This window comes from Rutilus rutilus, assembly GCF_951802725.1.
Source record: "Rutilus rutilus genome assembly, chromosome: 4".
Classification (NCBI taxonomy): Eukaryota; Metazoa; Chordata; class Actinopteri; order Cypriniformes; family Leuciscidae; genus Rutilus; species Rutilus rutilus.
This window is the reverse complement of record NC_140212.1, coordinates 49,028,472-49,051,697: the sequence shown is the minus strand read 5'-3', so window position 1 is coordinate 49,051,697 and position 23,226 is coordinate 49,028,472. Positions and strand designations below refer to the sequence as shown.

General features: G+C 39.5%; 1 protein-coding gene and 1 long non-coding RNA gene across 2 annotated transcripts in view; one reads left to right on the top strand and one right to left on the bottom strand.

Annotated features, from left to right (window-relative positions):
* The window catches only part of LOC311289564 (uncharacterized protein), a 401,792-nt gene that overhangs the window by 351,975 nt on the left and 26,591 nt on the right, over positions 1-23,226 (top strand). The gene's annotated exons all lie outside the window — the stretch shown is intronic.
* LOC311290087 lies at positions 947-1,426 on the bottom strand. Its single transcript, XR_014627308.1, has 3 exons — positions 1,350-1,426; positions 1,167-1,282; positions 947-1,049 (listed from the first exon to the last, which is right to left on the bottom strand). It is a non-coding gene; the product is annotated as an uncharacterized lncRNA (long non-coding RNA).

Below are 23,226 nucleotides of genomic sequence, written 5' to 3'. Positions count from 1 at the left end.
TTCAGGTTCTTTTTGATAAAGCTGTTCATATGCTCTAGCATGTCCTGCTATGCTTGTGGCAGCACTCTCGAGAAGTTAATTAGAGGCACAATTATTTCCGTCTGTGGCAGAATTCTTCTCGCCGCTTTGTAGGTCTTCTATATTTCTGTTATTGCTGTCATTCTGTATCTCTGTTTGCGATTGTTAATGCCAAATGACTGGACGACTTTTTCTGGTACCCTGGCCACTGTGGCCTTTTCTAACAGATTGCATGCGTGCTGGAATTTGGCTCCAGGGATACTGTCAACTTGGAGATCGGGCTCATCGTAGTGGGGGAGTCTAGATAGGTTTGAGTCCCCAATGATGACTATTCTCTTCTTTAAGGTTAAACTCCAATCTATGTGTTTTCTGGACGTATTGATGTGCTGTAAAGGGTGGTTAAGAGAGCCGGAGGATGGGCTGTCAATCATTTGGGGTTCATTTCTACCAGTGTCTGTTGATAGTCTGGATATATTTCCACAGAAACATAGAAGAACCACAGGAGGTGGTGCGGGCTTTGGATCGCTGGGTTCACCCTTTTTACACCCCATGTCCCCGACCGGCTGTTGGACCAGGTTTGGTATCGGGTCAAATTCCCGAAGGAACTCAGAGAGTGGTGACGGTGGTTTTACCGGAGTCTGTGAGTAGTCAGAGAAAATAATACTGCTGTGTTGAGAGTGATCTGAAAAAGCAATTGGAGTAGACATTGGGGGAAAGGGGAACAATCTGAGATCTGTCCCTAACACGGGAGAGCTAAGTGGGGCACCATTAGGCTCTGCTGGGGCCTCTACAACCTGAGGGGTGGGTACCCTGTCATTAACTTGTGTCTCTTCCTCCTGAGGTAGAGGAACTAAAACAGAGATTTCCGGCACTGGTGTCACTCTGTGGTTCTGTTTGGTGGAGACCTCACCATCCACACTGGCCCTTCCATCAACAATAGCATCTTCATCAGACATCAGTTCTATTGTTGCAGTCTTCCACAGTTCCCTTTCTGTGTTGGTTTGTACAACACTGGACCTGGTCTCCAGCAACTGCAAAACATGACAGTAATTTAACCACTAAAACACAGAGAGGAGGACAGTTACATTATGGAGAAAAAAAAAAAAAAAAAAAAAAAAAAAACCTTCTTAACCAGTTTCTTAACTTACCCGTCTCTTTCGTTGACGGTTCTTTGCAATGTTCCTCATAGTGTTTCTTTTCTGGGCCTTTTCAGGCTGAGCCAAAGAATACTTCCTCCGCAAAGTCTCAAAATACGTCTTGCAACCTGTTAAATAAATCATAAATAAATGTAATGCCAATAAAAAAAATGATTACAACATCTTTAAGATTACCTTTTGCACATTCAGGGTCAATGTCTGTAAAAGTTGTCCTTAATTCTTCGAAGAGATAAGTGGTCACAGCCAGGTTATGTGATGAATTTATTCTGGGGGAAAAAGTTGCAGGCATCATTAATGAAATTCAGTTTTGGTATTTCAAATCCATATAGTAGTAGATTAAACTAACATTTACAGTATAGAATACGCAGTCTTACCCGGTTTGTGGATCGTATTTGTGTGGGTTGTTCTGAATTATGGAGGCACCTTACAGATTCCTGTAAAGTTTGAAATTAAAAAGCGTTTAAGTGGATTCACAATCTGCATGAACCACAAAACTGAATTTTCAGTTTGAATAAGTTGGCCATCACAGTAAACATAAGAGACAAAACATATCAGTTCATAAATCTTTAAGATGTCACGCAGCGCCTCTGATATCTTCCCGGTTCGTGCCGCCTTCTGCCTATACAAGGCCACCAGTGCAGGTGTATGTTGGTCAAGCACAGCATAGAACTGGTTCCGTATGTTGACGTTTGTAAAGCGTTGGAACTCAGCACAAAGCTACAAAAACTAAAAATAATTATATAAAAAGACTAATACTCGATTTGCTACAGAAAACACATTTGTGATGCAACATGTTCCATTAAAATACATTGTTGAGCAACATGGTCACATGCAAAGTGATAGTTATTACACACAGTGAATAGTGGCATTTGCTGTTCCATTTGAATGTGATACATATAAAAAATTTGGCATAGAAATATGTGTGAAGAGTGGCAGAAAAGAGAAGTGAGTCTGTTTTACCTGTGATTCAATCCGAAGAGCCGGCCATTTCCCCAAGAAGTCCTTCACCTGCACAGATAAAACAATCAATATGAAACCAGTCAAATTATGCAATCAACCTCTTTAATGACAAATTAATGATACAAAATTTCAAGTGAATGTAACTTACTGTAGTGGTATGGAATTTCCCTTTCCCTTGTTTTGTGTTCGTTACCCTTATATGGTAATGGGTGGATGAGGTAATTAGGGCCGGTGTATTTAAGGGTGTAAACAGGAAGCCCTCGAACGTAGGCTTTGTCATACCCGCCCCTCTTCCGGTTACTGGTGTCATGTTAGCCGAGGTAAGTGACGGAGGTTATGTACAGTTTTGTGTGGTTTTAACAGTGCTTAGAGTGTTTTTACCTTTTGAAGTGATGGCTGTAGCCGTCTCGGCGGCGTTCCCTGGGAGTCAAGCGCTCATGGAAAGCTTTAAGGTATGTTGGCTATCGTGATGTGGTGTAGTTTCTATGGGGTTAGTCGAATTTAATGGGGGTTATTGTGTGTTTTAGCAGAACATTCGCGAGTGCATCCTGACCTCGTGACGTGTGATTCTCGTGTGGTATGTATGCTTTAGTGAATGTTTTGTATCTTTTGATTGGAGTAAATCATTGTCTTATGTTTTGTTTTACAGTCTCGCGTACTGTACCTTCCATATCTTTCGTATAAACGTGATCTATTAATGTACCTTTTTCTGTGGTTGGATTGTGTACCTGTTGACTGTATCCATGAGTTTCCATTAATTTCACAACGAAAGATGAAGTAAAGATGTCTTCATTAAAGTCTCCCATGATTACTTTCTTTCCTGGATGCCTTTCTGTCTCTTCAATAACCTGTAATACCTTTTGTCGAAACATGTCAGTTTTATATGAACTGGGCCTATACAAAAGCGCAGCAGTCAAATTGACATGTGGAACTGTAAAGTGTAACCATTCTAAGTTCCAGTTCTCAGGAGTAAAGATGTCAACACTCAATTTTGTCAAAACAATATATTCCAACTCCACCGCCTCTCTGATGTTTTAGATTAGTAAAAACAGCAGTACTGTTGTCATAACACTTAGCTCTTGGGTTGTGCTTGAACACAAATTCTGTTATTTGTGGTTCTTCTCCTTTGTCCTCAGCATTTAGCCACGTTTCTGTCAAACAAATACAATCAGTATTCATTAGAGCTTTATGTGCAAGAACATCCTCAAAAAGTGAGCTTTCAGACTTTGTACATTAATTAGCGCTTTACTGAATGTACCAAGTGATTTAGTGTAACTGTTGTCTTCCAATGGGAATTTTGGCATTATCTTTCAAGGCCAACTCAATTTTGTCATTACAAAATATAGCCGACTCTTTAAAGTCCTCAATTATTAAGCCACTGAGAGATCTTACACGGCTCAATGCAACATATGCTTGCCCTGCTGTAAAGATTTTCTTCAGTGATACAACAGCTTTATCTACCGTGAGTCCTTGCACTTTGTGAACTGTACATGCCCATGCTAATCTGAGAGGAAACTGACGCCTTATACCACCATCATTTGTGACTTGGTCTTCTTGTACTTCAATTACTGTTGAATTTTCTGAAAATCTCTGGTGCGTTTTAGATCTCTGAATTTTACCGACATTTGGATTATCAAACTCCACATGAATGGCTGATGGGAAATCATCATCACTGTTTCGACTTTCACTGATGTGGACCACTGTACCAAAAGCTCCATTGACGAGACCGTCTGCAATATCAATATTTTTTTTTAGCATGACCTTTGCTCCAATACCCAGGGAAACGCATGCAGACAAACATGAGTTGAAAATGTTCCTATGAAATCCAACTTTACGTTCCATTCGTCCAGTTTGGGAATTTTTCACATAATCTTGAGCATGGATACTGATTGCCTCTGGGCAACATTCATGAAGTCTTTCAATGTTGTATTTATCAACTTCGGCATTTGTAGCGAATATGTGAAGATCATTACAATTCTCCCCTGTTTCACAGTTTTTCAACATAGCAATATCAGTAGTGGCAAGAGGTTAATTTTTCTTTCGTACTCTGAGCCGATTTAGCCGATTTAACATTTCAGCAAAACTTGAATCTTGTTGTCGAACAATTCTAGTTAATTCAGCAAGTTCAAAGTTATTCTCCCATAGGTTTACTCCTTTTGCATCAGCATAGAGAGCAGTGCCTTTAACAGGCGGAAGCTGAAAATAATCTCCCATTGCAAGAATGCTCACTTTTCCAAAGAGAGAGTAGTCACCAGTTTGTTTTATTTGTCGCAACCTTCCGTGAATATATGACAAAAGACGATGGTCAACCATTGACACTTCATCAATAATCAAAAATTGCAAATTACCCAATTTTGTCCGTAAAGAATTTATTTTGTCATCACTAAGAGGCTGATATGGCAGTCTGCCGTTTGCACCGATTAGAAATTTATTATGTAATGTGGAAGCTCCGATGTTAAATGAGGCAACTCCTGTAGATGCGGTCAAAAGTACAGTAATATCATCAGGATTCTCAGACAGCTGAGATAACAGTCTGGAACATTTAAGAACTTTATTTTTATTCATATTTTCAATTAAGGCTAGGCTACTTTAATTGCTCAGCAATACTTTGTTAACTTTTAAACGTAGGCTAATAATTGAAATGGTTTGGATAATAGCTTACCGCTGCTTTTTACTTTACTTTAAATTTGCTATTAAGTTATCAAATCTAACTGCGAAATTAAAATGAAAGGCTAGCCTGCTACAGAATAATAATAGAAACAAACAATTCATTACACAAAGTCATTTATTAACAAGACCAAAAATAATTGGCAATAATAAAAAAAAAGAAAAAAAAAGAAAAGTAGGCCTAGCCTACTAATGACAAAGTGAATCACAATCACCAACCTTGTTTTAAATTTTAGAACCACATTAAAATACAGGGACAAACCATAGAACAAAAAAGGAACACAGAACAATCAAATGCAGTGAACATGGGCTACATGCACTAGGGTGAATAGCAATATAAAAAAATACAATCACCATATAACAATATAATTAATTTTACTATAAATGTGCATTTTAACTAGCCGTATTTTTTTAACATTAGCTACTCGACTCAATTAGCCTACTGCCGTCCTGAACACGCCACGCCACCTTCAGCACCGCCACCAGCGACCTCACCAGCCACGCCGCCGCCACCACCGACCTCACCAGCGACGCCACCTTCAGCACCGCCACCAGCGGCCTCACCGGCCACGCCGCCGCCACCACCGACCTCACCAGCGACGCCACCTTCACCGTCACCAGCGACGCCACCTTCACCGTCACCAGCGACCTCACCAGCGACGCCACCTTCAGCACCGCCACCAGCGACCTCACCAGCCACTTCAATCAACGCAAGATCATCTTCCCAATCTTCATTCTGCTCAGCTGTAGTCGGGTGCATTATGCACGTGACCAGGAAGACGTCGTTGATGGTTATTTTGAACTCCGAACGATTAAGGAAATGTTCCTCAATGGACTCCAGATCGTTGGGTGAATGGTTTATGCCATATTCGTCAAAGTAAGTAGTTAGGCATAAATCTGACAAAGTTAGCGAGTTATCTCCCTGATCTGTCGTAAGCACAAGAACTCCGCCATAGGTTGACTTGTAGAAAGATGACTTTTGCATTAGTTTGCAAGCTTCACATCTCTGCATAATGGATTTTGGAATAAAATTATTCTGCAGGCTGTGGCACTTCGGACAGCGATGTCGGGCTATAATTTGAATACCGGAGACGACACCGCGCAAGGTCGCGGAGGAAGCGCTGTCGACAGGATCGTCGCCTCGATCAGGTACGTCCAGTGGTGGGATTTCTTGAATTTTGCTGGATGGAGTTGTCGTTAAACGAATTTCTCCACTTTGCTCTAGTGTAGACAAATTCGAAAACGAATATGATTTCGATGTTTGAACTTCAGAAATAAGGCTGTCCCAGAGCGTGAGCTTCATTTCCCCGGTCCCGTCGCTGACCCATATCTCCTTCAGTTCACACTCCTCTTTGTTGACCAGCACGATTTTGCTAACTGCTGCACGGGAGATCACCTTTGCTTCCAGCTCGCCTACCTGCAAGTATATAAAAACAAATCGTTTTATAGGTCTCTGTCAATAGCCTAGCATAGGCCAGTGGTTCTCAAACCTGTCCTGGCGTACCCCCAACACTGCACGTTTTCTTTGTCGCCCTAATCAAACACACCTGATTCAACTCATCAGCTCATTATAACATGGGTGAATGAGCTGATGAGTTGAATCAGGTGTGTTTTATTAGGGAGACAAAGAAAACGTGCAGTGTTGGGGGTACGCCAGGACAGGTTTGAGAACCACTGGCATAGGCTACTTACATTTTGTCTGGGCCCCAGAGCTTTAACGTCGGCTACACTCAGCCTGGTACTGCTTGGAGGTGCCATGCTGGAGAACGGAACGCTCACAACATCAAGACATGTGGTTCTATTATAGATCACGTCAAATCCATTTGGATCGGAGTAGCCTGCAGAAAAACAACAAAAGATATTCGGTAAGCTGTAGCCTAAAATCAACCCCATTTGCGTTCAATGCACTGTAAAAAAGAAAAGGGGCGACTGGTAACTTTCTGAATTCTTATCTTTTTTTTTTACAAAGCATTCGTTTTAAGAATATTTTTCTTTAACTCAAAAACACAATGCAAATTATAAAAGACAACTGTAAAAAATAAATACAGAAAATAACTCAAAATGGATATTGTACTCTTTAGATTACTGAATAGTGCATTTACTGAGAGACCGCCGCACATTCCTAAGCTTCACTGCTGTCCCGGTCTTGGAAGCGTGGGAAAACGGAGACAGTTTTTCCATCGAGAAACTCACAACTCTATGAAACTCCCTTCTTCCACTCTGAATCACTGCGGTAAAATACTTATTATTCTTTTTCGAGTTCTTCACAGGAGAAATGTTGTGTAGATACCCTTCTACGGCCCAATCCTCCTCTCTACGTTTCCCAGGGCTTGCCATGGTTACCTCAGCTAGCTATTGCCTACTCTCTGTCCAGCGTTCGAGCGACAATGGTGCAGATACTCAGCCAGCAAAGTATAATATGACCTGATGCTATTGGTTAGTTACTTTGAACCTATATGATATCAAAGCGATGTTTTATGTTGACCTTAACATGAAAGGCCTGTACAAGTTCCAAACACACTCTCGTACCTATAACATCTGTGAATGTTGAAAACAAGTCACTGAACTTAGACTCTCATTGGTGAACGTGCAGACTTATGTCTGATTCTAGTCGCTATGTTAGATATTAAATCGTTGATTTAAAGATATATCAGAGCTATAATTTGTCATTAAACTATTATGGAAGTGTTTAACTAAATTTAAGTGACAGAACAAATATGCCCTACTTAAATGTTGAAATATTAATACATAGGCTATATAGCCTATCACAAAGTGATCGTCTGTGAAAAACTGATTGCCGTCCGCGGGAGCGCGCACAACGTAGTAAAGCTGTATTGGCCCAGCTTCGACACCTAGCTGCTTTTATTTGGAACTAATTGGCAGAGATGTGGGACATGTGACATGACTTAAATCTTAAATTGTAGGACTTGAGACTTAGCCTAATTGCTTCACAAATATTAATACCAAAACTTGACTTGAATTTGACTTGATATTCATGACATGAGACTGGACTCAAACTTGAGTTAAATGACTTCAACTAACCTGTCTTTTGTTTAATAAATGTTTTTGAACGAACCGCAAGCTAACCACGTGATGCACGCACACACCAAGAGCAGTCAGTCCAAATACATCACTCAAACACAGAGATTTATAATACACAATACAATCAACCCACCTGATAAACAGCTGTAAGATTTGTGTGATTCAATTATTTATTATTGGTATTCTTTTCATTCCTAACTTAAGGATACGTTTATGTTCCATAAAGGGGATACCTGTTTCAAAAGTGCCATTTGATGGCATAGAAACCATTACTTGATTTGTTTAATACCCTACTCTTAAATAATCTTCTGCAATATTTGAGGCATATTAAAGTATAGCAGTTTCAATACTTTTCATGATTTTATGTTGATGTCACAGGGTGACAAAAAGGCAGGCGGAACTTTTTTGGCGTAGTCGGCAGGATTTCCGGTGGGACACCGGGCCGGTTCCGGTTTTGACGTGATTGTCGATCGCGGGGTAATGAAGGAAGAAACGAGTGTCAGCTGTGAGAGATGAGGGAGACGATCAGCAATTGGGATGCGTGTCTTAACCTGTTAACCGTTGCCAGTGCGCCCGCACACTGAAGCGTTATTTATTTATTTAATTCAAAATTACTATCAGATTTAATGTTATACCTTGACAAACTATACATAATTAAAAAGATATAATACTCAAGTTTCAGTATTTGACCACTATTGTATTCTGAGAAACTCATAGTGACAGTTATGTCTTAATTTGTGTCAGGAGTTATGAAATGAAAAAATGAGTCGATACCTTTAATATGAATTATGCGCGTCAGCCGCTTTCATTCATAAAAAACTCCGTGCTGTCATCATGACAGCGATACACAAAACAACGTCCCTCAGGGCTTTAGCTCAAAAATGTGCAGATTTGGAGAAATATTGATAGATTCTCATAGATTTACATCATATTTCTATAGACAGGAATAATATTTATTGAATTTATGCCCAAATGCGTCGATGTAATCTTTATGAGCATTTGGTATTCCGATACTGTGTTTTTTAATTCATACCAATAGCCTGAGGGCGCTATATGCACAATAATAGTCCATATATGGAACATGAAGAAGAGCCATGACCATGTGACATTCCAGGACGTCACTGATACCTGACTGATACACACAAAGCTAACAAGAGATCGCGCTGTAACATGCAGATACAGATGTTTTTAAGACAATAAACATGATTGCACTGATATTTGAGTTACCTGTGTTTTTCAAGCCATGCCAGGTATTTTCATAATAGATTATATTTATAATGTAATGCTAATCTATATAGACTATCATAGTGCAGAACACTATCCAATAGTATATTTTCTGTCTGATTTTTTTTATCTGAAGCCAAATTAGATCACAGAAGATTATTTAAAATACTCAACGTGCGTTAAAAAGTAAGTTTAGAGCACAAACATGGTTTTAATCTCATAAATTGTCGTGTATTGATGGTGTGCTAAGCTAACATGCTAGCTAGCCCTAGGTGCACCTGCTACCTAGAAGTTATACTTTTATTATTTTTTTAATGCTACCTGAAATGTGTCTTTATTCAAGAAATGCATTTGATACAGTTTAAAATGTGAGGTAAACTTTGAGAAAATAAATTAGGGACTGAAACCCTATGAATAGCCTGTGAATAGCCAGTCGTTAGTAGCTATAATGCAGACAAAAGAAATGCATATTTCGAGCCATAACCAGGCTGGAGAGGTGTGAATGTGTGCAGGGGGAGACTGAGACTGAATGGGGATCGTCTGCACCACAAAACAATAGAGACAATATACTGGATAGATGGTTAGAAGATGACAATAAACATCAGTAGCATTTTAGCGTCAAATCAAAATAAAGTCATTTGACATGGTCTTGAAAAACATTTAACTAAATACAGAGTTTTGGACTTATTATCTTCAGATTTTAAACATAGAATGTTTAGACATAGCCTATGGCTTTAGCTGTAGCGCATTTCTAGATTGCTCCAGTGCCAACTTCAATTTTATTTTCATGAGGATGTTTCATAAAAATTAATTTCTAATAATTTTACAAAACTTTGAAGCTATTTATAACAATTTTTGTCATTATGACAATAATTAATTCTACATTTACAATAAACTGCCAGGTGTCAGCTTTCAAATGAGATCATACTTGTGCTTTTAATGCAAAGGGTTCATGAACTGTATCTGTTTCAGTTTGGGTATGTCATTTCTGGGGATTTTTCAAAAGTGGGGTTGCAGCTTAACAGGTTAATGGATATAAAAAGGCATTTTGGTGTGAGGAAAAGGCGCGGGGAGTACGAGGCGCGGGGAGCACGAGGCTCGAGCACAGTTCGAGATGTGAGGCACGCAGCACGTGAGCGGTAAAAGTAAGACTTGAGACTTGTGACTTACTCCCACCTCTGCAGATTGTCATAACCATTAAGCCAGTACATGTCCAGGCCCGTCTGAAGTTTGCTAGAGAGCATTTGGATGATCCAGAAGAGGATTGGGAGAATGTCATATGGTCAGATGAAACCAAAATAGAACTTTTTGGTAAAAACTCAACTCGTTTGGAGAAAGAACACCATACCTACTGTGAAGCATGGTGGTGGAAACATCATGCTTTGGGACTGTTTTTCTGCAAAGGGACCAGTGGCCTAGCCAGTCTCCAGATCTCAACCCCATAGAAAATCTTTGGAGGGAGTTGAAAGTCCGTGTTGCCCAAAATACCAGCAACAGTGTGTGAAAACCTTGTGAAGACTTACAGAAAACGTTTGACCTTTGTCATTGCCAACAAAGTGTATATAACAAAGTATTGAGATTAACTTTTTTTATTGACCAAATACTTATAATTTCCACCATAATTTGCAAATAAATTCTTTAAGTTTTGAAAATGTTTTTCTCATTTTGTCTCTCATAGTTGAGGTATACCTATGATGAAAATTATATAACCATTTTTTTTCCCCACTGTATCTTTGGCGCCTTTAAAAGCAGCATCTCAAAGCGCTTCACAAAATAGGAACAAAATACAATTATACATGCAATGCGTTAATGAAAGAGAAAAGTAGACAAAAATAAAATGCCTAATAAAACCATACTATCAACAGTGTAGTATCATTAACAGTATCAACAAATAAGCTTTAACCCTCAAGCCTTATTCACATTACAACCCTTAATTCCGTGTTCGTGGACAAATGTGGGCACAAAGGGTCTCAGGTGTGATCCAATTTTTTTTTACAAATGTGATATCACTTATCTTCGATAAAATAAAAACTATCAATTTATGTTGTTTTTTATTTCTTATTTTTGGCATGTTTATTAAATTATTTACCTCTAAAAGTACAATATTTTATATGTAAATTATGCTTATTTTTGTTATATTTAATATTTCTTTAACTTGGTTAAAAAAAAAATCAACCCAGTAAGTTCAGAGAGCTAAAAGCTAAAGATGAAGTGACTTTGCTGGCACCCGGTGTCTTATGTTGGTATAAAATTAACAAAAAACAATAATATCAATAACCACTAGATGGCTGTAGTACTGAATGGCTGCATATAGGCTGAACTCTATGAACCACTGTATAAAACGAATTTGAGCTCTTAATTTTTTGACTTTATCACAAGTTAAAATTGTAATAAAAAAATAAATAAATCTGTGTTAGGTGAGACTATACAAATATGCCAAAATATGCTTAGATAAATATGACCATGCTATATAAGAAAAAGACAAATTATTAAATCATTTATTTAAAACCAAAAAAACTCAAATTTCAATAACTCAAACTAATTGGTACCAAACGGGTAAGAATATACATAACAATAACAATATACATAACAATATACATAACAATAACAATGACTAGGTTTTTATATAATCAATAATTTAGGTAGCATATGCTGCAGAAACGTTATGTTTAGAAGTATCAACAAACCTTGCAGTAGCACTTTGATCTGACTTTGAAGTGTGTGTGTGTGCGTGTGCATGTGTGTGCAATCACGGAGTGTGATTGATTGGATCATAAAAATAAAAAAGGTCAGACATTGGCTCATTCAATTATTTGTTTTTGTATGTGTGAGTGAGTTTTTGTTAATAAAAAAAAAAAACACAGCTCTGTTATAGGCTCATTGAATGTGTGTGTTTCTGTGTGTGTGTGTGTTTGCCCTGTTGAGAATGTTGTACAAGATCACCCCTTCATTTGTGTGTATGTAAGATATGCATTGTATTGGATCTATTAATGTTTATTTGACAATAAAAAAAATGCTCTGAATTACAGTTTTTCCCATTCATTCCTATGGGTGCCCATTTTTGTCCACAAAAGCGAGATTAAGGAGTTTTTTTGTTCTTTTTTCTCCCGCTTAATGTAGAATCGAGTCATTTTGTTTTGTGTGTGTTCAGGTGGCAAACTTGTTCAGGTACCACTCAGATCAAGGGAAGTATTTAAAAAAAAAAAAAAAAAAAAAAAACCGTATTGGGGACAAATGTGGGCAAAATAATTTTTAAGGGACCATTTAAAAACACAAAGGGATTCAGCTTGCCCAATCTCAGCTGGCAGGGAATACCAGCGTTTAGGAGCAACTGAAGAAAAACCCACATCACCCATGGATTTTAAACGAGTCAGCCGAACTATTAAAAGGCAAGCTTCCGAGGAGCGGTGATCAAGTGCTGGTGTGTACGGGGTTAAAAGCTCAGAGAGATTACGAGTTGCCGGATCATGCAAAAGCATGAGGATTTTGTTGAAGGTGAAGCACCTCGGGAAAATGGGGCCCGACCAGAAAGACCCCCTCGAACCTGGCGTCCGTCTGGGTGACCGTCTTCGCCGCGAGGTCATCTGCGTGTGCCACGTACCTGCATTGAGACAGATGATAATACAGTTACTTTAAACAAGGCTTTTCGATGCTCTTCTTAGTGTTACATTTTTTTCGAATGTTTCACTAAGAAAAAACACACACACTATCACATTCGTTCACAATTACTCTTTCTCCGTTACTCTGTAATACAGGTGTAGTTTTATAAACACATGTGCTCTTCTGCATGCATGCCCGACTTACCGGTCCGCTAAAGCGTTTATCATCTTCCGGTGTCGCTCGTTGTGCATGTCGCACATGGTCACGACGCAGCTCACCGGGTGCTTAGCCGCGGCCGGCGTGTGGCAATGGGGCGTCACGGTGTAGAGCTGCAGAAAGTTGACCTTGACGTCTTCGCTTCGCAGGACTCCCATGAGCCTCGGGTCAACGTCCATGGGCAGGTGGTCGAGGTTACTTTGATAGTTCGCCATCTCGGTTATGGAATAAGAGGGGAACAGGGTCCCCCGCTGACCCACCACCTCCTGCAGCCCACAGCGTGACCACAGGAGGTTGACGGACGCGTCGCTAGAGGGGTGAATGTGCAGTCTAGTTTGAGCTAGTGTGGCAGAGCGGGCGTGAGCTGACCCAAATTGATATGATTTCGGACTACGCCACCTGGGGAATTTCACCCCAAGAATTAAACACAACCTCTAAAGGCACGCACAGGTCCCAATCACCGTTGGAGTCAGAGACATGAGTAATCGTACAAAAGTATTTTAAGCAAGCGCATTCATAGTTAAAAGAGGCATTGACCAGCAATCACACTCATCTCAATTACTTAATTTAAGGCTTCTGGTCATACCTAGGATATCCAGAACCACCAAAGGAGGGAGAGCATTTTCACATTTAGCTCCAAAACTCTGGAATAGCCTTCCTGATAGTGTTCGTTGCTCTGACTCGCTCTCCAAGTTTAAAACTAGATTAAAGTCGCATCTCTTCAGCCAGGCATTCATATAATATTTTTAATCTTACAGTTCAAATTACAATCCGGCCTCTAGTTAATAAACGCCAGAGGAGAACTGGCCCCCGACTGAGCCTGGGTTCTCCCAAGGTTTTTTTTTCTCCATTGGGTCACCTGATGGAGTTTTAGGACACCAGTAGGTCACTTGATGGAGTTTTTCGGTTCCTTGCCACTGTTGCCTTTGGCTTGCTCAGTTGGGGATATTCTGGGGATATCTAATTTGATTTTATCAATAAATTCCACTAGAAACAAACCTTGTTGTATTATTTTAATTTAATACTGTGAAGCTGCTTTGATGCGATCTGTATTGTGAAAAGCGCTATACAAATATACTTGACTTGACTTGTTAAATTCACTCATTGGGGGCAAAGAACCCAGGCTTACCACAGGGGCAGTCTCAGAATATCACCCTTAATGAAAGATCACTCAAATCACAGTGCACACACACTAGCACACACACAGCGACTAAGGTCAGAGAAGACCACGACACACAGTGAAGGATGCCACCACCAGAAGGTCACTCGTCTGCCCCCAGGTGCCCAGGTCCTGCCAACAAAGAAGGGAAAAGATGTTAAGAGAGCAGATATGTATAAACAAATATAAAGAGCAACTCAATACAATTCCAGGAAGAAACCAACTACTCGGTTCCACCCAGATCGTCACAAATCAAGATCAAAAACAGCAAAAGCATAAACTCAAAATATGAACAAATGATTAAATAAACTGACAGTATAACTCAACTGTAGAAATGGTTGGATGAAGACAATATATTAAATAATCACAAATAAATTAAAATCAAAATACAACTTCAAAAATACCCAACCATTGACATCAATTAAAGAAATAAACCAAAAAAAGGAAAACAAAAGAAACTCAAAACATATCACTAAAACAGCCTAGAAAGCACGACAAAGTTCACTTGGAACACGGAAAAACTCATTGAGAGCGTCCCAGTCTCGTAGAAACGGAACAATCCGATGGAAACAGAACAGCAACTATGATGAGAGACGGAGCGTCGGAGCGAACAGCAACTCTATGATGAAGCACGGTATATTGGAGCGAACAGCAACTCTATGATGAAGCACGGGGCATCGGAGCGACCAACAACTCTATGATGAAGCACAGGGCATATAACAATTGACCAGAACGCCGCCATTGCCCTTGTCACGCACTTACAAACAAAACAGAAAGTGTTACACTGCCATTCATTCTCCCCCTGGCTTCCGGCTCGAGCAAACATACTCACAATAACAGATGCTGCACTGGGATTAATATCCCGAACTCCTAGAGATGCATGGAGCCAGATATCTCATCAGCAGAGAGCACGGATGAACTTTAGACTACATAAAGCATACAGATTAGTACCCGTTCGATTAAAGCAACCTACAGGAATCTCATTACACAAACGTCGTCGTAAATGCTTTCCTTACCGTATCAAATGTCCACATTTGATTCTCCAGCACAAGCAGCAGGGCGCGTAGGTGACGTCACGGCCCCGGAAAGTGACGCACACCTATGACTGGCAGCCCATGCTCTTATACACCCATGGTCCCAGCCCATTGGCCAAACCTCAAATTAAAAAATTAGGAGGCGTAATAACCCATCCTGCCACACTAGCAAGCTAACAGTAACTCAAATAATCACTTGTTTTAGCCTAGGTGCGTTAAAAAGCATCTCTGAATGTACAACACATCTACATCGAAGAAGATGGGCCACTACAACAGTAGTTACAACTCCTGCAAGCTAAAAAAAGGACACTGAGGTTAAAATTTGCATTGGCTCAGCAAAATTGGTCAATAAAAGATTGGCCAAATGTTGCTTTGTCTGATGACTCTCGATTTATCTAGTTACATTCTGATTGTGGGTCAGAATTTTGTGTAAAAGCCATAAAAGTGTGGGTCCATCATGTCTTAAATTGATGATTCAGGCTACTAATGGGGTATTTTCTTGGAACATTTGTACCATTTACCCATATGCTCATGGCTACATCCCGTCAGAAAACATGGCATGTCATAGACCACCCAAAGGTGTAGAATGGAAAATGCACACCATGGATATGCAACTGGCAAATCTGCAGGAACTGTGCAACGCTGTTGTCAATTTGGAACAAAATTGCTAAGAAATGTTTCCAACATCTTGTGGAATCCACGTCACAAAGGATTAAGGTGATTCGTGAGGCAAAAGGGGGCCCAACTTGTTCTAAATGTTTAGCCAGGGAGTGTACGGTTATATTTGCTCATTGCAAGCTGATTTTTCATACTGATTGAAAACATTAAATCAAATAAGTTTGATATACTGCCGAGCTTGACTAAAGACTTACAGGAAATTTAGGAGATAAGATAAGAAATACTTTATTAATCCCAAAAGATTTACTCAAAATTACTTTCTGTGACCTCAATGTCATCAAGGCTGATATTCCTGTTGATATCTCGATGCATCACGATGCTTCAAATACATTTTTCTATTAAAGTCATGTAGGATATTTAATTCATAGCTTTTCAAGCTTCAAAAACAAAACATTCTGCAGTGCTCTAATACTAAATACATTGGAAACATAAAACTACAGCACTAAGCACATGGCACTTCCTGAATGTGCAAAACTTAACCCTCTGGGGACCAAGCTGTTTTTGGGGTCCTTGAGATGTTCTGACATGCTCTGACATTTGTGCTTTTTTCAGTTATTTATAAACATGTTAATGGCTAAGGTGTAAATTCACTCTATATAGCACAAACAGGGCTACCATAATATGCGAGCAACGTGTATGTAGATGTTTGTATTTTTAAGAGAATAATGTTTATGCGTGGTTATTGGAAAAAAAATAAATGAAAGTTGCTGAATTAAGACCACAAAACACATATTAAATATGTGTCCACAAGACTTTTGACTAATGGATGTTGTCCCTTTGAGTTCTAGCTTCAAAATTATGTGAAAATAGTCTTGCTTTATCGTTCACAAAAAAAAAATACATTGATTTAAATGGTGTAAAACAGGTTTTGCTTGGAAAGCCAATATGCGAGGGGGAGGAGTAGTTTACACCTTAGATTACAATGTCCCACCCACTCTGCATAATGACTCTGCATAATTATCCATTCTTTCAGGTGTGACACTGACTGAGCCACAATGCAAGGACAAAAGATGTATTTAGAAGAAGACTTATATTGACCATTTAACCCCCAGAGGTCTACGGTATCGCCGGCGATACCAGCTCGCTTTTTTTTAATCAGTGTAAAAGAAACTCATAAATACTCTGTTGACTTTGATTTTCCATAGGAGTTTCATACATCAATCGATTCTGTTAAATGTGTATTATTTTTGTGTATACTCACAATAAAAACAAAGTGTGGTGCTTTTTGCCAAATAAAGAAAAATAAACAGGAAGCTAGGTTCTGCCTTCTCTCTGTCCGTGTAGTCCATTCTGAAACGCGTCCGAAAATGAATCATAACTCAGCGAATACTTCTCACACAGGCATGTGAGTTATGTCTTTATGAAGCTTGAAATCTCTTCTTTTAAATGAAGTAATTTATATAAAACACAAATGTTTTCAACTCATGTAATCCGTTTGAAAGCAAGGAGAGGTACCATTTTTCCTTCTGCCTCATTATCTTTATAATCAGCTGCGGGCGCCCCGCCCCCGGCGCGATTCACATGTAAATAGTTTAGGTGATCTAGTATGCATCACATACGCCAGAGTCCTGCACGGGTTCGGGTACCCGCGACGGGTGACCCGCAAATTTTGCTCAAACGGGTGAAAAATATCCAACTGTGTCGGATACGGGTGCGGGTCGGGTCGGACACGGGGGAAAGCGGGTCTAAACACGGGTTCAAAACAGTCACGTGCAAATGTAAAAATAAATGCATATTTTTAGGAACACATCCACAAAACTATGCCTGTATTTCAAGTTGATAAAATATTTATTTCATTTTTGTTTATTTGAGCCCGCGCCCTCCCATGAGTCTCTAGGCCTAACGTTATATTCACTTTTAAAAAATCACAACCACTCAAACTGCTGCATGAGTCGTCGAGATGGATAGTGAGGAGTTGAAAAAAAAAATAGCTAGAGGAGATTATAGAGTTGTCGACAATACTTCATCGAAACTCAAGTCCAGTGTGTGGGAGAAATTTGGCGTCATCTCTGATGAAGAAAGCAACATTGTGAAAGGCTTTGCTGCATGCAAAACCTGTCTTAAAGTTTTCGTGTTCGATAGCCGAAAATATGGAACTTCGTCGCTGAGGAAGCACGCAGATACCTGCAGTAACAAACCGAGCACCAGTTCTATCGAACAGTATCTTTCAAAGGGGACAGAACTGAAGGTGCCTCGTAGAGATGATAAGGACACCATAACCAGGCTGTCTGTGAACTTTGTATGCAATGATATTAGACCCTTTGATGCAGTACACGGCGAGGGATTTTTTGCATTAGCACAAGGGTTGATAGATGTTGGTGCTCGGGCTGGTCGTGTGGATGTTAAACAACTACTGCCTGACCCTACGACGGTTTCTCGTGGTGTTAACAAATATGCAGAGGAGATTCGCCAAAAACTAATCCCAGAACTTAAAATGCAGTTGGAGGGGAGTAATGGAGTTGTTACATTGGACATGTGGACTGACGATTACAGAAAAACGGCTACCTTTGTGTTACTCTGCACTACATTAACAATAAGTGGGAGCTTATCGAACGAGTGCTGTGTACCTCTGAGTGGGACAGTTCACTGCGTAAAACGGCTGACAACATTAAACCAGCCATCATCAGCGCATTGCGTAAATTTGGCATTGATGAATTCTACTCCAAACTCGTGTATGTGACAGATAGGGGCGCAAATATTGTTGCAGCCCTGCGTACAGTGACCAGATTGAGCTGCGCTGCCCATATTTTTAATACTGTCCTGTACACTACATTCAAACCGTCCCAGGAGGATATGTATGGGGAAGAAGTAACTGCAATGATTGACTCGGCCAAGTCACTGGTGACATATTTCAAGCAGACCAACCTCCAGGCTCGCCTGAAAAAGACTCTTAAAAACTCTGTAGAGACACGTTGGAATTCCCTGCATACAATGCTAGAGTCTATCAGCAGTCAATATGAAGACATCCGCACACTTCTGGAAGAGCGAGGGGAAGTTGACCGCCTCACAAATTTGGATGAAGAGGTCCTCTCCGACTTTGTTGCATTCCTGGAGCGATTTAAGGAAGCCACTAAAGCGTTAGAGGCATCGAAAACCCCGACCCTCCATCTAACCATTGTTTGGTATGAGCGCATCAGACGCCACTTGCGAGCTTCTTCAAATGATAGCATGACCATTTCCTCACTGAAGGAGAAATGCCTCAGTATTCTCCAGGACAAGTTCGAAATTCATTGTTTACACAGACTTGCAATGTTCCTGCATCCTAAACTGAAAAGTATGAAGCTTCTTGCTGACAGTAGTGAAGTGGCAAGCGTGCACAGTGAGATGCGGCGCCTTGTGAAAGGTCAGTATTAATGCAAACACAGCCACAGGGAAAAAAAAAATATTTTTATTAAATAACAGTTGAAAACCTGTATAAACAGAACACCAAATTACAATATTAACTATTGAGAGGTGATGACGCGTTTATGAAAAATGTCACAAAGAAACGGCAAAAGTAGCCTAATGATTATTGAATATGTCAAATATAGCCAGGAGACAGAGCAGTCTGTTTTCTTTCGTTTTGAATTGTTTTGTTTTGTTATAAAACATTGATTAAAATTAAGATAAAATTAATACAAAACGAAATTCACTTTAAAGAAAGGTTTTATACAATAAGAAACTTAATGAAGTGGTCAATAATGTCTGCCCACTCTGTCTCCCGACATATTGCACCACTTATTATCTTAGGCTACTATGCTTTTCACTTCTCATATAATCAACATTGATGAAATAATATATAAATATATATAAAATTGTGAAACTAAATGTTTTCTTTAATGACTAGCCACACGTAGCACACGTAGGCCTACCCTAGAATTTTTATGTCGGAGCGGGATTTGAACGAAAGAAAAATGATTTGCCACCTAAAAGTTACAGATTTTTTGTGTCACACGTAGGCATTGTGTATTTCCCTCATATTAAATATAAAACGCATGTGTAGACTGATATTTTTCCTTTATTAAGGGAGTATGGATATATAAACAGACGTTTCCATATATTGGTATTAAATGCATTTTTATTTTCATTCATAAAATGCAGTTTTGACTGCAAATGTCACGTCCATAACATTTTTGCACTACAATATTTTTTTACATTTATTATAGACCTTAAGGATAAGCGTGGAAGTCCTGAGGAGCAGTGCCACCACCCCCCACCGGAGAAGCGAGTTCGAGTGTCGGCGGACACTTTATCTGACGTGGAAGATTCCAGTGATGAGGGCCCGCAGTATCAGGACGAAGTGGCTGCTTACATCGATCACAAATCACCAAAAGATGACCATTTTGACATTTTGTCATGGTGGCAAGACCATGCTCACCTTTTCCCTAATATTGCCCAGATTGCGAGGTCTATCCTCGCCATCCCTGCATCCAGCGCTGCAAGTGAGCGAGACTTCTCTTGTGCTGGATACGTTATCCAAGAGCGGAGGAGTCAGCTGAAACCGTCTACAGTGGACGATGTGCTGTTTTTACACAGCAATTTAAAACACCACAAATAGGTAGGGTTGCCAACCGTTCCGTATAATACGGAATCGTTCCGTATTTGACACGTAAAAGTCTTGTTCCGTATTGAACTGATACGGAACGCACTTTGTTCCGTATTTTTGAGAATCAGTTCAGTGCAAATCCATGACAGACACATATAGCTTCTAATATATGTCAGACTATGAACGAAGACATTTGTAGGCTATGATAAGAAAAAAAACCCGACGGTGCGGTAGATAGGCCTACTAATTTCTCCCCCTGCTGTCCAGAGAATGCCCTTTTTAATTGGTCGTTTCAGTCATTGTGAGTCACGTATCGTAGCAACGATGACGACAAGTGACAACAGCGGGAAATGTAAAAATGACTACCTCCGAGCAGCCGGCGTAAAAGAAAAGAGCACAAAAATATAGAATTGAATGGAAAAATTACTGCCCGTGCCCCCAATGAATACACGGCCAATTGTCCGAGCGATGTCAAGGTTCCTTGTCCGTCAGTCAGACGTCTCCAGAGGCTGATATGGTAGGCTATGTAATTTTAAAACTCAAATATAGTTCATAAGAAAGTGATTATATTAAACGAGATAGTACAGGTTTAGCCTACCATTGTAAAGAAATATAAAAAAGTACACCTGGAGGTTTATTTATTTCTGTGAGATTTTCCATGTGCATACATGTGCTGTATTGCTTGAATGCAGTATTTGAGTGCAATATTTTAGATTTTCTTTATTAGCTTTTTTAATTTATGTTTTTATATTTGTTTTGCACTGGAAAGAAAGTTAACTATAATGGAAGTATAATTATATACATATATTTGCACTAGACCTACTTAAAATGTTGTCTAATTAAATTAAAAATATATATATTTTTTGCACTGGAAAGAACATTCTAGAAGTCTAATTCTATTGAATAAGTTTGCACAAGGCTACAGAAAACTGTTGTTTATTTTTCTTCACATGCAGTCTAAGCCGATAAGTTTTGAATGTTATATGTTGTATTTGTTTAAGTTAAAAATAAAACGTATTATAAACTAAACAAATCCATGGTTCATTGTTGGCAAAATGATCATGATAGGCTTTATAACTTATTTCACATCTAACTTATCTGGTTCAGTCTTGTATATTGATTAGGCCTACTTTGCTATTCTATAGGCCTATAAGTTGTATTATAATATGCTACAATGTACTAAATATATTTATCTAAATATATCAATTAGTTTCCACAATATTCACCAGAAGTCATCATTTCAGGAGTTATGTAAAAAAAACCTTGGGGGCGTGTCCAGTCCGGTGACACGCCCCCCAAGGTCACGCCCCCCGTTCCTTATTTCCATTTCAGAGAGTTGGCAACCCTACAAATAGGATCTAATCACCTCGCACTGGATTCATAAACGGGACAGTTCCATGTCTCACCCCTAATTGTAAGGCCGGTATAGCGTTTAGGATTCGCATACTGGACTTTTCTTTCATTTAAAAGAATCACATAGCCTACACTGTTGTTACTGTCTAATTTAACACTGTTAAGTAGGCCTATGTGTGGTGTGAAATTGTCTGATGTGCTAGACGAAATTGCATTGTTTTGTGGTAACGTTAGCCATGTTCTTTATAGGCTATCGGCTTTTTGACAGCTTCGGCTGTTCTCCTTGTGTTAAGGCAAGCCGCCAAAGGCAATAAAAATTTGAAAAAAAATGTGTCTAATATGATTGGCTAAACTGATTTTATTTCAGGTGCGGGTCGGGTGTCGGTTCTATTTTAAGCGGGTCGGGTCGGGTTGCGGATTTTAATTAGTGCTGCTGTCGGAAAACGGGTCGGATGCGGTTTTAAGCACCGCGGGTACGGGCGGGTGCGGATTTACAAAATCGGACCCGTGCAGCTCTCTGGCATACGCCCCCCGATCAATGCCATAAAAACACAGTTTCTTCATCAGACTTACTGATAGGTCATCGCGTTTTGAGTATGGCACGCTTCTCCGGTAATAAAGACGCCCTTCAGATGATTCTGGACAGCGAGGAAGAATGCACGATACCGGGTTGTTTCCTCAGAGGAAGATTGTAACAGACGACGAACGGCAGCATATTGAAGAGCGAATTCCGCCGAGGACACAATTTCGGAGTAAGTTTTACTTAAAAGCCTTTTGTCTTTTATTTTTCGTGTTCGCATTTATGAGGAAAAAAACAATATTACGTGACAGTTCTCCATTATGGACGCGAGCGCTCTAAGCACTAAAAGACTTTCAAACATTCACAGAGACCTCAAAACAGAAAGTACAAATCCTTTCTTTAAAACGAATTTCGTTTTGTATCAATTGTATCTTAATTTTAATAATTTTTTCATTAACAAATTTCCTGGATTTAAAGTAAATATAGGCTAGCAATCACAACATAAGGTCTGAACTGGAGATCATCATGAACCCCTAGCCTACTCGCCTCACATGTCTAAACATTTTTTAATATATTTACAGAAAGCTGGTTCTAAACAAAACCATCCAAAACAAAAAAAACTATGTAGCCTAATAAATGTGCATTTCTCCGGTGCGTTCACTAGCCTACTGCGAAGATCGCGAGTCAGCCTATCATCAACTTCATCTTTGCCAGAAGTTAAATTTAAATCGCGTGTGTGAATGAATGATGTTTACATTTACATTTACATTTAGCTGATGCTTTTATCCAAAGCGACTTACAATTGCTATATATGTCAGAGGTCGCACGCCTCTGGAGCAACTAGGGGTTAAGTGTCTTTCTCAGGGACATATTGGTGTCTCACAGTGGATTTGAACCCGGGTCTCTCACACCAAAGGCATGTGTCTTATCCATTGCGCCACACCACCCCCTATGTTGTTTTAGCAAACTGTATTGCTATACTGAGATGAGTAAAAATCGACTGAAATATGTTGAAATAAAATGTAGGCTATTTGTATAAGCAACGTATTAAACGGCAAATTAACAATATGCAC